This window comes from Ptychodera flava, chromosome 5 (genome assembly GCF_041260155.1).
Source record: "Ptychodera flava strain L36383 chromosome 5, AS_Pfla_20210202, whole genome shotgun sequence".
NCBI lineage: Eukaryota > Metazoa > Hemichordata > Enteropneusta > Ptychoderidae > Ptychodera > Ptychodera flava.
Window position 1 is genome coordinate 9,934,086 of NC_091932.1, and position 14,500 is coordinate 9,948,585.

Below are 14,500 nucleotides of genomic sequence, written 5' to 3' on the forward strand. Positions count from 1 at the left end.
TTCCTCAGCAAGGGCGCAGTTTTCAAAGTCAAAAACAAATCTCGTCATGATATAGACATGTACAGAGTTATGTTATAAGTGAAAGTGACGCTAGCCTGACTTGGTTACAATCGTGACGTTAAACCGAATACAGGATGGGCAATGATAAATGCAAAACGTTTAACATTCGAAAATTTTGGAATTTGTGTGATCATTGATTTTTATATTCTTAGCATACCTGACTTTAAAATTGATTAAAGAGAGTAAATGCAGAATAAAGAAAAGTTCTGTGAAGTGACCTGTCAGTGATAGATTATAATTGCAGCCGAAAAAAATAATCTTAATCGAGTTGGGATGCTACAGAGGAGGAAGGATGGGAGGGGTGTTATCAGTGGCAATACATATATCCCAGTGTTGTATGCTAAAATATTTCCTGAGTACGTTCAATTTCACATGTGATTAATGTCCATTTCAATGCCATAAAATCAAGTGAAATCGAGCACGCTTTGCGAAAAATAACAACGAATAATTCATCATTTGTCCGTGTCCTTGTCAATTAGCGTGGTACTGCCACTCTAACGTGCGTGAAATTTACTCGGACAGGGGTCAAAGGTCGCCTACAGCGTTATTATTCTGAGTGTCACTCTTCCCTGCTGTTGTACTTACTCTAAAATGTCCCTCATAAAAGATAGATTTTTGGAAGCGTTTTATTGCCGCCTGACTTCTCAATAGTCAAGTTGGATCTGTACGTGTGTAGGATACGATAGAGAGCGGGAATGCCACAGCCAGGTCAGGCTGAGCAAACGCTCTCGATGCTACGAGCGATAGAGAGAGAAGTCACACTGTCGTTTATTGATGTCTTTTCGATTCCGCGTCAGTAGACAGTGTCATATTATGGAACTAAAAGCATCATTTAAAGTTTCACGAATCTCTGGTGTAAGCACAACCCTGTGTACCGTAGAGGCGATGTGATGGGATGCCTTCGGCGTGTATCCGCCGACGTGTTGCGAACAAACAGGAATAAGAGTATTTTAATAAAGGCAATGTTGTCATCTGTTAATCGATTAACTTTCATTCAGTTGTAGTGCACTGTGCCGGTATAGGAGCAGTTCTTTCATTTCAATTATGCCCATTGACTCCACAACTCTTTCCTGCTTATCGACAGCAAACAAAGTGTTCCGCTCGCAGAGCATTTTTTGTTAGACCCTCGAGATTATCTTGTCCTCAGAGCTATAGAAATCTCACTCGATGGTTTACTAGAGTTCACGAAGTTTCAGAAATATGCAGTAGATGGTGCCGTCACTTTGGGGCTATTTTCGCCAATGAAGAGATTGTGTCCCGTCGCTATTTCAGTGCACTATCGTAATATTTTGCTGAAATTCAGCAAAATTCTTATCACAGGTGCGTTCATCGTAAAACCGTAGCAAGTATGTCATTACGAATTAAATTCAGACTGTGACGTTTTGTGACAGTGATGTGTAAGTTAACACGGAAAAAAAATTCAAAAGTTGAGCATCGCCTGATCTTGTCAGGATGTCGCTCCCATTCCCCTACTCTGACTTTCGCAATCGGAAAAAAACCAAGCGGAATTCGATCGTAGACTATCGTTGCAGAGAGCTCTAACTAGGCCACTAAAACTGTCAGTTTATGCTTCAATTAGATTCAAGTCGGACAGATAGAGATGACCTCCTCGGTATCTCTAAAACAGACAGCATAGACTGAACTACGTGCAAAGGTGTGATTTAACGGACTGATAACTGCCAGACATGCGCAGTCATTTTCTCCTGAACCTTTTCGTATGGTGAGGACGGATAACGGGAAGCGGAAAACCCGCCTGGTGCGAGTATGAAGTCAAAATGAGTAGTCAGACAAAGTAAATAGACAGTAACCTTTGGTGATTTTTTCAACACTTTTGACTTTATAGTCAACTGCAATTTTTGGTACGCCCAAAAGCATATTGTGACACACAGTATTTAGCATGTCAACTCAGCTTATACATATGTAGACTGCATTGTTATCATTGACAAATGAATTCTGGTCCAGACTAGAATTTAAATGTAAACAATAACAATGCGTATGCTTATGATGGTCACGAATGTTAATTGCAATTGGCAGAAAAAATAAAAATAGTGGAAAAACCGTCAAAAAGTTACAGCTACCGGTCCTTGAAAATATGTTCATCTACATCTGGCTGAGATGAAGAACTGTGAGCTGACAATATTGGGGGGGGGGGGGGCAGTTCTAGCCGTAGACGCATAATGACATAAAAGGCAGCCAAAACGGTCAGAAACGGGACACAGAATACACTGGGGAAATAAACCGGCTGGACTGACGACAACCAAATGGGATAGACCACACAGCCAGATAGGGAGATGTATAGGAAGGCGGCAAAGCGACAGACACATGTACTGTACCAACAGAGGAAGGCGCCACAGAATACATCTGCCGAACACACTTTTTGACACCTCAGCTCTCAGAGTGTTGCGATACGCATGCTCAGAACCTTAGCCGCACGTCAAAGTTTAATAAAATTAATTACCAAATTTCTGTCATGTTCCGACGTCCCCTTCATTATCAAAGCCCAACGGGGAATTGAATGATTGCAACAGACATAAACCGAGATGGCATTCTAATTTCACTAGCCTATATTTATAACGAAATCTTGTAATAACAAACTCTTGTACGCGAAATGGATCATGCTTATTGTAATCATGGTGGTCTCGGCGGACACCGAGGTTCATATCAAAAACAGAAATGAAATACTACAAATTGAAATCAGCCCTCACTGGGATCAAATGTCAATTTCATTTACTCTGCCTATGGTTCAGTTACAGAAACATATCAAAGCTTATCTCTTAACTATTGTTTATTTCACAGCACCTAATAATGTATATCATGGATGAGGCTATGCTGGGAAAGCAAGGCGAGTCTTTCTCATGGAAAATTACTACGAATTCATTGTGTTGATTTCTCACCGGGATAGAAGATTTAATATTGTGCAGGTTAAACTGAAAATACGCCCCACTATTGTCCCATAGTTGTCCTGAACCAATTTATATTTTCATACAGGCCAAACATCAGGGTATTAAATAGTAAAAATTATGGGGTGAAACTCATGCAGACCCAAATACAAAGAAAATTGAATTAAACGTAGAATAATTGCCTAGGCCTGGGGCAAATACACAGGATTACGTGGGATAATGAACAGAACATCTTCAAATATTTTTTCGCAAATAATGCAGAAATGTAATTTATAAAGCAAGTTTTAAGAAAATTATCGAAACAATAAAGCAATAAGACGATTTAAGCCTGGAATCCCTGTGAAGCTAGTTTATGAATCCCTCATTACAATTATCCTGCCATATTTAGGCGTGTTGCTGTGTGTCTCTTGTTTTGTATGGTTCATAAGTAACTCGAATTACATGAGATATTGCAAGTCTTACCCCGTTTTATCGTTATAGCCATTTGTCAGGACAGTTCACTCACTACCGTCAAATTGCCATCGCTCTATGCCAACACAGACTGTCGAATGAATATTTAATGACGTGCCATTGGCCGTTTTGACGGCGGCCATGAAACAATGAAAGGTCAAAGGTCGCTGCACAGTTCAGTTGTTTTATCAATGTAAGTTTTATCATCTCAATTCCATTAACCGATTTTAAGCTAATTAAACTGGAATGTCGACCATGCTGTATGCTCAAACTATAAATTTCGTGTGCCAAGTGTTGGATTTTCGCTCTTAAACCTCCCCAAAGTTGTATGGAACAAAAATCACAAAGGATATTCAGGCACTTCCTTATCATAATGTTGGGGGTTTTGAGGTTTGTTGTTATTGTTGTTGTTTTATAATTTCATTAATACGAAACGGCACTTTCTTTTTTGGTCTCTGTCACGACTCTATCAACACAATCTATAAACAAGAACTAAGACAGAATCCATTGTTTTCGGCTAGTTTTCAAAGTGCGAAACTTTGAACGAAAGTAATGTGAAAGCAACAAATGATAAAGTGCATTTACCCTACAGCCATAATGAAATCTCGCGATTGATCCCGTGCTGAAACCCTAAATTATACAGTTTGTGTGAAATCAGACATTTTTGTGGCTACCGATGTCAATAAAATGGCGTCTAAAAAATTAACGCCTGATGCATTTGTCGCTTATCTGTTGCTGTTTGGTATACTGGTTTCACTGTTTTAAATTAAAGACCGTTATTAATTATCTCAGGGGTCTAACTTGTCATTAAAGATTCATACGAAAGTGACAGCTGTTCAACAGAAATATGATGGACGAGTCATTCTGGCAATTCTCTTTCAACAGTGAAACAATGAGGGCTTATAAATTCTCGCGCCTCAAGAGTTATACAATAATCAAAAGCATTACCAATAAGGGGAATCCATTATTAATGTATCTGTGTCATGCTCCATTCCTGGTCGAAAATTGTCTTTAGTATATTCTCATCAGATCATCGCTTTGATCCGTCTAAAATTTAACCAAGTCTTTTACTGTTTATGTGTCTCTGGTCAGGATAATTGGAATGTGATATTTCCCATGCAAAACTACGAAATTTGAAATTTACAAATTTCATAATTCGATTTTCAGAAAGTGGATATATTATATTATCATATACCCCTGCCCATATTGCTACATCCTAGTGACGTTCACCGTAAAATATCAGCCGTGATATTTCACGGTAAACGTCGAGATATGCACGATGAACGTCATCAGTTTTAGAGTTTTCCCGAACTACATTAGCAGTTTCGCCGACGTAAAAACTTGAAGGGCTTCGATAACACGGGTATTTCTGGTTGCAAAATAGGGAACTATCACGTTGAGTCTTGAAATTTTTTCCCATGGTATTTTTTTTGGTCAAGCTCTAGCAAACATTCTGCCGTTCGCACGGCGAAGGCATGTGCACGGTCTCCACCGAACAGGTAGTGAGCGCGTGGCGTGACAGCGATGTCGCGCGCGCGACGACTGTTGACATGGCAACTCTAAGGGTAAACTAACAAAATGGCGTCCTCTCCGCGCGAGCTCCGTGCCGTAAGACGATCGAAATCAGGATAGATTTAAAGCTGAGCAGTTTTTGATCGGTTACAGTTGTAATAGCATATTGCACCTTAAAATGTTCCTTCTGTATGACGATTTTTGTATCCCGGTGTCTTTCTTTTTGGGTTTCATTGAGATATGGACGACTTGCAGCGATGTCGCGCGTGATGTTGACATCTTCGTCGTATACTTTATGAATGAAGCCTGTTCACATAAACATTGTGATATTTATGCGCAAGGCATATTAAAGTAAAGCCTCAAAGTTTAAGGTTTTTCGTTCTATTAGTAAAAATTCCCTTAAATTATTGGCATGGGTATATGATAAATCGGTTATTACCCAATATCGCCTGTTCCTTGTGTCGTATCAGCATGTTTTAATATCCATTTTACATGCTGAAGCATGGGTCACGGTCTTATTTGTAATTTTTTAGTTTATTTGCAAAATATTTAAAATATTTCTTCATTTTCAAATGTATCTAACAACGACAAATAAAGCCACTGTACTTGCTACATGCACGAGTAAATACACAAAGTATGTCATACACAAACTGCATACGAACAGTAAGCTGGGGAACGGAAATATTTTACTGTCAATGAGGCTCTTCCATACAGTGTATTGAATGCAAGAAGATTCTCTGTGCTTCCGCAGGCAAGCTTTGCCGATTTGATGTCTCAATTTTCAACCGTTTAGGACATGAAAGTAGAGCTATATACAGACAGGAGTATGTATTGATATTACTACTGTCTTTGCATTCAGTAAAAGGTGTAAACTTTGTTTATATAAATGCCATGTTTCTACCATTGCAAACCAGAAATTCTATACTGCGTTAATTGTAACATGCACTCTTTAGGCCTATATATACATGTAAAAAAATTTCGTCAAAATGTTGCCGTAACTGGTAAGCTCATATTTAGGAAACTTCACGAAAGGTATCAAAATTGTGGTTTCTTTGTGAAGTCAGAAAACCCAAAGTGCAAATATTGCAGAGGGGAAATTCATATTCATCAAACGGTAACAATGTGAATATCTTCTATTACAACACAAACACGCAAAAGTACCTCAACACCGCATTTGCATTCAAATATCCTGACCCGGAAATATTATTGAGTTCATTTGTTTCTCTCACGATCGGCAATTTCATTACTTCAAGGCGATAAAACCACCAATTAGGAAAATTAAAATGATTGACGCATGCTTTGGTATAACACTCTCTTCGTGTTTCGGTAATAATGCCCCAATGGTTATTGTTCGGTGTGGGTTCTAACTCTGTCACTGGCCGAGTCAGCCCAGTTGGTGTCACTAAAGTGGAAATATGAAATTGCACTCTTTTATATGGCAGAAACTTTATGTAATTGCAATTTTATTCCTAATTTAGCCTAAATCCGATTTCTCCAAGATAAGCACCTTTTCATTGTTAACATGTCAGCACTTGCAACAGAAATTTAATGAAGGATTAATAATCATATTATTTTCAACGCTTTGCAATGAAGAATATATTTATGTTGCAAATTACATTGATTTTTTACAAGTTTTCATGTTATGAATAAATTGGCTTATCAATATGATATTTATATGAATTACGACTTGAATATGATCAAAGAAACTACAGGATTAATTTTGTCACCGTCACATTAGTATTCTGTCACAGGTGACTGTCCTTCATTTTGCCTCTCTATGTCTTTGTATCTCTGCCAATCTATCTCTGCCAGTCTGTCTGTCTGTGTATCTCGCTATGTATCGCCGCCCGTCTCTCACGTTTACTCCTGTAACTCACGCACATAACCAACATAACTCGTACAACTTGTATAACACGTGAAACTGTCGTTAATTTAAGAGACATTAGCACATAAAGCCTCTTACAAATTGACCTTTTATTCTTACAATTGTTCTCAAGTAACTCGGTTTTTAAGAAGCGTTATTTACGATATTTACAAGTTTTAAGATCGGAACTCGTCATGCCTAATACTGTACTGCTCTTACTTTGTGTGTTCAAGTTCAAATACGAAGCAACAATAAAATTATAACAACTGGCTTCGCACCAATTCAATTATTATATAACACCCAGTTTTGCAGTGCAGCTAACTTTCAAAAAGATTATCGTAAACTGTCAACCATTAACGCACACAGAAAGTACATTCACCGTTGGAGACACATAGAGCGGTGTTGTAAATTATACGTTCATGAAAATATGGCGTGATGGAAAAGGCGATGGCTCCTGCGATGTGCATCGCTTGTTCGGAAATAATTTCTTTTTGTTTTTCTCTTTGTCGCCGTCTGAACACCTAATGAATTATTCACCATGTTGCAGTGAAGGCCATTTGGCAAAATTACAACAATTAATAGAATTGGCAGGAGATTTTGACCAACAGGCCTTTTGTTCACGTTGAGTAAGTTGCCGTTGTACCGATACGAGATGCACTCACAGTGTTTATAGAAAATGTTTCAAGGACGGTTGAAATCAATTTTTTTCTTGAACTGGGATTTCAAAAAAACAAAGCCTTAAATTACAGAGATTAGGTGTAGCGGTAAACCGCATGCACTGTCTGAACATCCTCCGCCGCGTCTGTCTCGACCATCGTTCCGTAATGACAAAATATGATCGCTTGAAACAGAGGGACAAAAATATGCCAACAGCAGGCCTCGATGGCAATAAGATATGCATGAACAAAGTTAATCGATAAACGTTGCTTCGCGCGAAATTGATATTTTGTAAGTAACTGTGGGGTCGTAAGAGAGATAATAAACCTACTGATGTTTGCAACCACACAGACAGTCAAAAATGGGGATCGCTAGTCGAGCATTACCTATACGGAGAATGACTCCCAGACCGCAGTATTATAAGGTTTGGTTTTGCTCCGCTAAACACCGCAAATGTCCCATTACAGTACCCTAAATTAATTGAGTCAATTAGGAAGGGACATTAATTTCTTTTCTCTGTGTTGCTCCTCTTAATTTCGAGATCAGTCTTGCTTGCAACGCATTTTTGGTAATTAACTAGTTGATGCTCGAGTAACGATGGACGAGTGTTACTAGACAGCGAGCGGCGATCGATGCGACAATTTAACCAGTGAGAGAGATATGTGCACCAGGTGTGTTCCGTATTGACGAGTCTGCCACGACATCTGATGAACCTTAAAATATATATCTCTGTCCGAGTGACTGAAGGCTTGCGTCAGACGACTTTTTGTAATACTGACTCCTGTGGTGGCGCAGTTAGCTTCCCCCCCCACGATTTGTCAGCTAACTTTATAGTGTCCCACGGGACAAACAGCGTGACTATAATCAAGTGTCGCAATGTTTCCCTCCAAGAAAGATACGCTCTCTCTTACCCTGGAAAATTGCGGCATCATTAATCACATCTGTAAACAGTTTTTCAAGGTTGATGATGACGATGATGATGAATGAGAGAGAGAGAGAGAGAGAGAGAGAGAGAGAGAGAGAGAGAGAGAGAGAGAAGAGAGAGAGAGGAGAGAGAGAGAGAGAGAGAGAGAGAGAGAGAGAGATACAAAGACAAGGTACAGACACAGAAAGACAGACATACAGATAGACAGACAGACAGACAGAGTTATCTCCGCTTCTTTGATGGACGTAAGATGTATTTTGACATGCCGTAATTCAACACCTGCTCTCGATATCGTTTTTGTAATACATACAGCATATATGGTAGTATTTTTTCAAGTCACAGTCATAATCCCGTTCTCACAGCCAGTCCTCTAATCAATTATTCGATTTGCGAATGATGATCTGGCGATAATAGAGATATACCGTCAGATGACAGACAGAGAGACAGACAGACAGGGACCGACATGTAAACGAGACAGAAAAAGATTGAGATTGTTATTAGTCGGAGGCATAAGACCGCAGTAAAGACAGGCAAATGAATAGAGGCAGGCTTACTGAAAGAAATCGGGGAAAGGCTGTATTTTTTTTCATAGCGTGTCTTTCTTTTCATTACAGGAGTAGGTTATTTATCATCTTTATCGGAAAGAAACTTGACCAACTTGATAAAAATTGTAATGGAAAACGAAGGACTAACACTATGTAGATACTCAATGTCAACAACAACCAATGCGAGAACTAAAGGCCAATGTCAATACGATACACCATCGCATGCAGTGGAACAATATTAGACAATCACTAGATGACCCGAACAGCTATTTTTTTTTCGCTTTGTTTATAGAACCCAACAAAGTATGACACTCTGCAACGGCACATCCATCAACCTCCAATGGGCCTGGTCACCGATCAAATTTCGTATTTTACAACTTAGGGAACACGCACAAGTAACGGCAGGGGGGAGAGTAAATGGAAGCCATGAAAAATATGGATGAATGGATTGGATCTTGAAAATTCTAGAGTACTATGAAGGGCTTCAAAGTTTTTACTTAGTGTATACATGTCAGATAGATTACTCAGAATGGGGCAAGGGTGGAGGGACCTTGAAAATTCCAGAGTAATGTGAGGGGCTCCTATATTTTACTAAATGCATACAGATTGCAGACATTGATATTTTTCGGCGAAATTTCAATATCATATTTGTTGGAGGCACTTCTAATCACCATATTCTAGTACATTAAATTTACATCTATTGTCATTCATTTGCAAATACACAGATATTGCTACTTTTGTATAGGGGACATTGTTCATTATTTGTCCCGTGGACTACCATGTGTAGTAAAATGATACATTGGATGAAATTCCAGAATCAAATGTCCTGTACAAATATACACTTCTAGTCACCAAATTCTAGTGAAGTCCATTCATATCAAATTTCAAACATATATTAATTCACAGAATATAGCAATTTTGTTACGGGAAAAAATTGTTCAAAATTTGCCCTGTAGACTACAAATGTATATGCTTTGTAAATGACTTGCTTTGGTGATTTATTACAGACAGACAGACAGACAGACAGACAGACAGACAGACAGACAGACAGACAGACGGACGGACGGACGGACGGACGGATAGACGGATAGACAGACAGATAGATAGATAGATAGATAGATAGATAGATAGATAGATAGATAGATAGATAGATAGATAGATAGATAGATAGATAGATAGATAGATAGATACACATGATGCTGGTAGGAGCTTATGGGATAAGTGGGTGAGCTCAAAGTTGGGGAGTGGGGCATCAAAAATGTCCTTGCCAACAGAGGGGAACCTGGTTTTTTGGCTGGCGTTGTGTGGGCTGTTGGAGGAAAAATTGAAACAATGTTTTCTCTTTCGCTTCCTCCTGTTAATTGTTCTCGTTCCCTTGGCTCACAATTATATCAAGACAGAAACCGATGTAGGTACTTCTTGTGTCTCTTTTCAACACCAAGGCAACGGAAACATTATCGTCATCAAACCAGTCTCCCTATACTCCAGTCTTCATATCTACTTGCCTAATTAGGCAGACTCTCATTCATAAACCTATAGCTTGATTAATATGCTGGTACTTTTCGACTTTCGGTTTAACCCGCCCTCAGCACCAAGCCAGGACATCAGCGAGTCAGTAACATTTTCAGCAATGCTATCAACCCGTGGCTGCCATCAATCAACTGTACTGAGAAAGAATTCATCATGCGGGCTCCAACGTAATCATGACCAAATTCAACCTCGATATCTATGAAGTATCTAAATTTAGGAGCACAACCAAGGAAATGATAACAAGCATTTTACTACCCGATCGAGCCAGTCGACTTGCGCATTACGCAAGTCATTTAGGAAACCAATATGCTTACATCGAAGAAGAGCTACATCGCAACATGGTCACAAGGGTTATTGGATAAACAAAATGTACTTTCACCAGCTGAAAGCCCCCTCCCGGGGGAGTGCTATAATAGAAAAGTGTACGTGTACGTGGCGCCCGAACAGGTCACTCTTTTCACGAAAAACCCTAAATATGAATGGACTTTTCATCGGAGGGATATGACATGGGGTCGATGACAAGGAAAGTTTTCCTATGTTTAACACCTTCTCATGCAATAAAATAACGGTAAAATTACTCCCCCCCCCCCTTGCCGGCCAAAAAAACCCAACTTGTCAAGAAAACACCTGACATTAGCTCTTATTTTTAAATATACGTGTTATAAACTTGGGCAGCACTCCCGTGTATGAAAATATTGAGAGTGTACCATCCCCAACTAGCGTAAAGCTGTCCAAAGAATCATTTAACATCTGGGTACACATCGCAAAGACAAAGTTCATTCAACCTAACTATTCATATGCGCACTCACTAGTCCCGTAGTGTGTCATCATAAGATCCTCTTTTTCTAACACATTTTAGCATTGCCCTGCGCGCCATCTTTACATTGAATAGAACACACTAAGGTTTCATCAAAAGTCTCTAGTTTCAGACGTTCTGAAACGTGCAAAGACTTCATCAGACAACACCTTTAACCTTAGACTTTTAAAATGTCAAAATACAGTAGGTATGGCCAATATTCTACTTCTAAAAGCCGCTAATATGACTGCTCTCAACATAATGTCTCTTGTAAATGAGACACGGCTTCAACGGGCATCCCGGGTCTGAACGCCGTCGGGAAATGTTAATCAACGTAATGAAATTGACAACACGTTTGCCTTGGGGCATGCAAATAACTGAAATAAACACCGTTTTGAAATTGACAGGTTTTGAAACTGGATGAAAAGACGGATAATTGGTGTTCTCAAAATCGACGAAGCAGCTGCCCATTTTCTTGTGATTTGCTCACGGAATAAAAGACATTGCAACAAAAAATAATGAAAAAAAACTTGGAAAATGCCTGCCAACTTTTCAAACTATATCTTGCGCTTCAACATACACTATTTGTTATCATCAGCATTTCACATTACAGTCATCCCACAGCAGCATTTGTCGGTTCGCAGACAGACCTTGAACCATACCTCTCAAAGAAACACTCAGTTTAATACATCAGCCTCATCTAAACTTGTAGTGTTTAAGTTATTTTGACTTCGGATTTTTATCATTCTGGAGGATTGTTATGTGATATATCAACAGTTGACGAGGCTACACCGAGAAAAGTTAGCACATTGAAAATTTCATGTCGCGACTGTTTTGCCCCTTCAAATAAACGCAGTGCAGACAATATCTACTTACGTACATTTAGTCACCCAAGCAAAAGGGAAACTTTCGACCGCTGTCATGGATTTGCTTGTATACAGCGGTAACATTTTCTATACTTGTCCAATGTCAGTATTGACCTCTAGGAGTGAGATTAATTCACATAATAAGTGACCGCTGCTAAAGCGATAGTCATAATTGAAATGATTACAAAATTGCCAATGCACGAACCGAACATGCAGAGTCCAGTGATTATTTTTACACTAAGTGTATAGAGCCTCAAATATGAAATAATTGTTTGCATATTAAAACACATTTTACGAGTGTACAGTCAAATATACTTTGTTCATGTATTTTAATACATATAGACAGCACACACAGACATATACACATACATACAATATGTATGATGCATGCACACACTAGATGCTACACAATACAAATATTCGAAGTATATAGGCACTCATACGTGCACACATGCACACATACGTGTACGTATACGATCATATGTGTACATTCATATATACATAGATGGATACATAGATACACACTGTCAGATAGATACATACATGCATAGATAGATAGATAGATAGATAGATAGATACATACATACATACATACATACATACATACATACATACATACATACATACATACATACATGCATGCATGCATGCATACATACATACATACATACATACATACATAATACATACATACATACATACATACATACATACATACATACATACATACATACATACATACATACATACATACATACTTTATACAGTCGAATATTTACAAGTGAACAACGATATAGACATGTGCGTGTATATGTTTCAAGAAAAAAACAACTTAATCGCTAATAAGCGACTGGAAAATCTGGCTACTGTATGAGGCTGATATTGAAATATTCAGAAGTGTTCACTGAAAGAAATGAAGCAGGCCTCCGGGTGAGAAATCAATACTTCAATTACGTTAATTGAGAAACGCCAGTGGAGGCACAACAGTCGAAGTTTAGCAGCATAGCAGCGGAGTTCATGACAAGCTGGCACGACCTGTTTCTGGGATATTGCAGATCAAAATCGAATCCATTGTGTCGATTTTCAGAGTTCAAAACGTAAAGTAATGAAATTCGTTCAGCGTTCACAATCCATGTACATTTACATTGGCAAGGACGGATCCGGTGACGTTGTTAATGCAACTGTTGAATTTTCCATTTTTTAAGGAGTTCCGTTTGATTGACACTTTGTTTATCAATTGGACGTCCTGTCACAGTAAGATAACCTTAAATGGACGGCCATTTCTGTGTTGATTTCATGCGATAACGTTGTTAATGAAATCTGACAGATATATAGCGTACTTCGTAAACTAGGAACAGCATATCAAATTTCACGAGCAAGAAGAAAATGAAATCTACATTGATTGGACGGTAAATGGCTAGACTGATATTTGCGCCCTCTTTTGTTGATGTATTTTGTGGGTTGTTGTACAATACAGCAATATCTACTCTAACTGCACGCTCTCTCAGCTAATTCTGTCACTCTGCCTGTCTCCATTTGGCATATCCTTCGATATTTGTATTGCCGTCTACCTCAGTGACAGTATTTTTAACTGATACGTTGTGTGAATTTGTAACAACCAGCTCATATAATTCAGAAGTACGTTGGAAAGGGGCTATGTGTAATACTTGAAAGCATATATTGCTGCGGTCTGGCCAGTTTATTTGGATATATATTTAAACTTACGAGGAACTCCTACATACAGAAATATTTCATTGTCTATAATGATTTTAATAAACTGATCAGATGTAACGTTTTAAGAATTTGTAAGGGTGTGTTTAAAATTACACCAGCTTTTTAAAAATCTATCTTTTGAGAACAAATTCCAGCAGAATATGTCCAATCAAGGTGAGGATCGAAGACTTAACCATCACTCAAAAAATGAGAATTATGAAACTTACAGACGGTAAGACACACAAACACACACACAAACAGGCGGATACGGAAAGACACGAAAACACACACGTTATTTTCCATGCGTAATACTATGCATCATTCCTTGTTTCAATGTGTTCATTATAAAGCAGCGTTACTGAGTGCAACATCAAAATATTTTCTGTATTAAGACTGTATACTGTCGTTAACAAACATACAACATATCACCAATATGAGGATGCTCTAAAACGCATCTACATATGTATTTTAGTATTTTGGGCTGTTTTTATCGGCAGTCGGAGGGCGCACTTCAGGGACCCAGTACATAGTGACTGTGATCACCATGGACACTTGATAAATGCAAACTAACTGCTAGATAAGCTCACTTGATTCGTGTTGTGTATTTAATGAGCTGTATAATTGTTGCGTCAAAAATTCATTTTCAGTGGCTTTAACACCACATGTAGGGACAGTAGTGAGT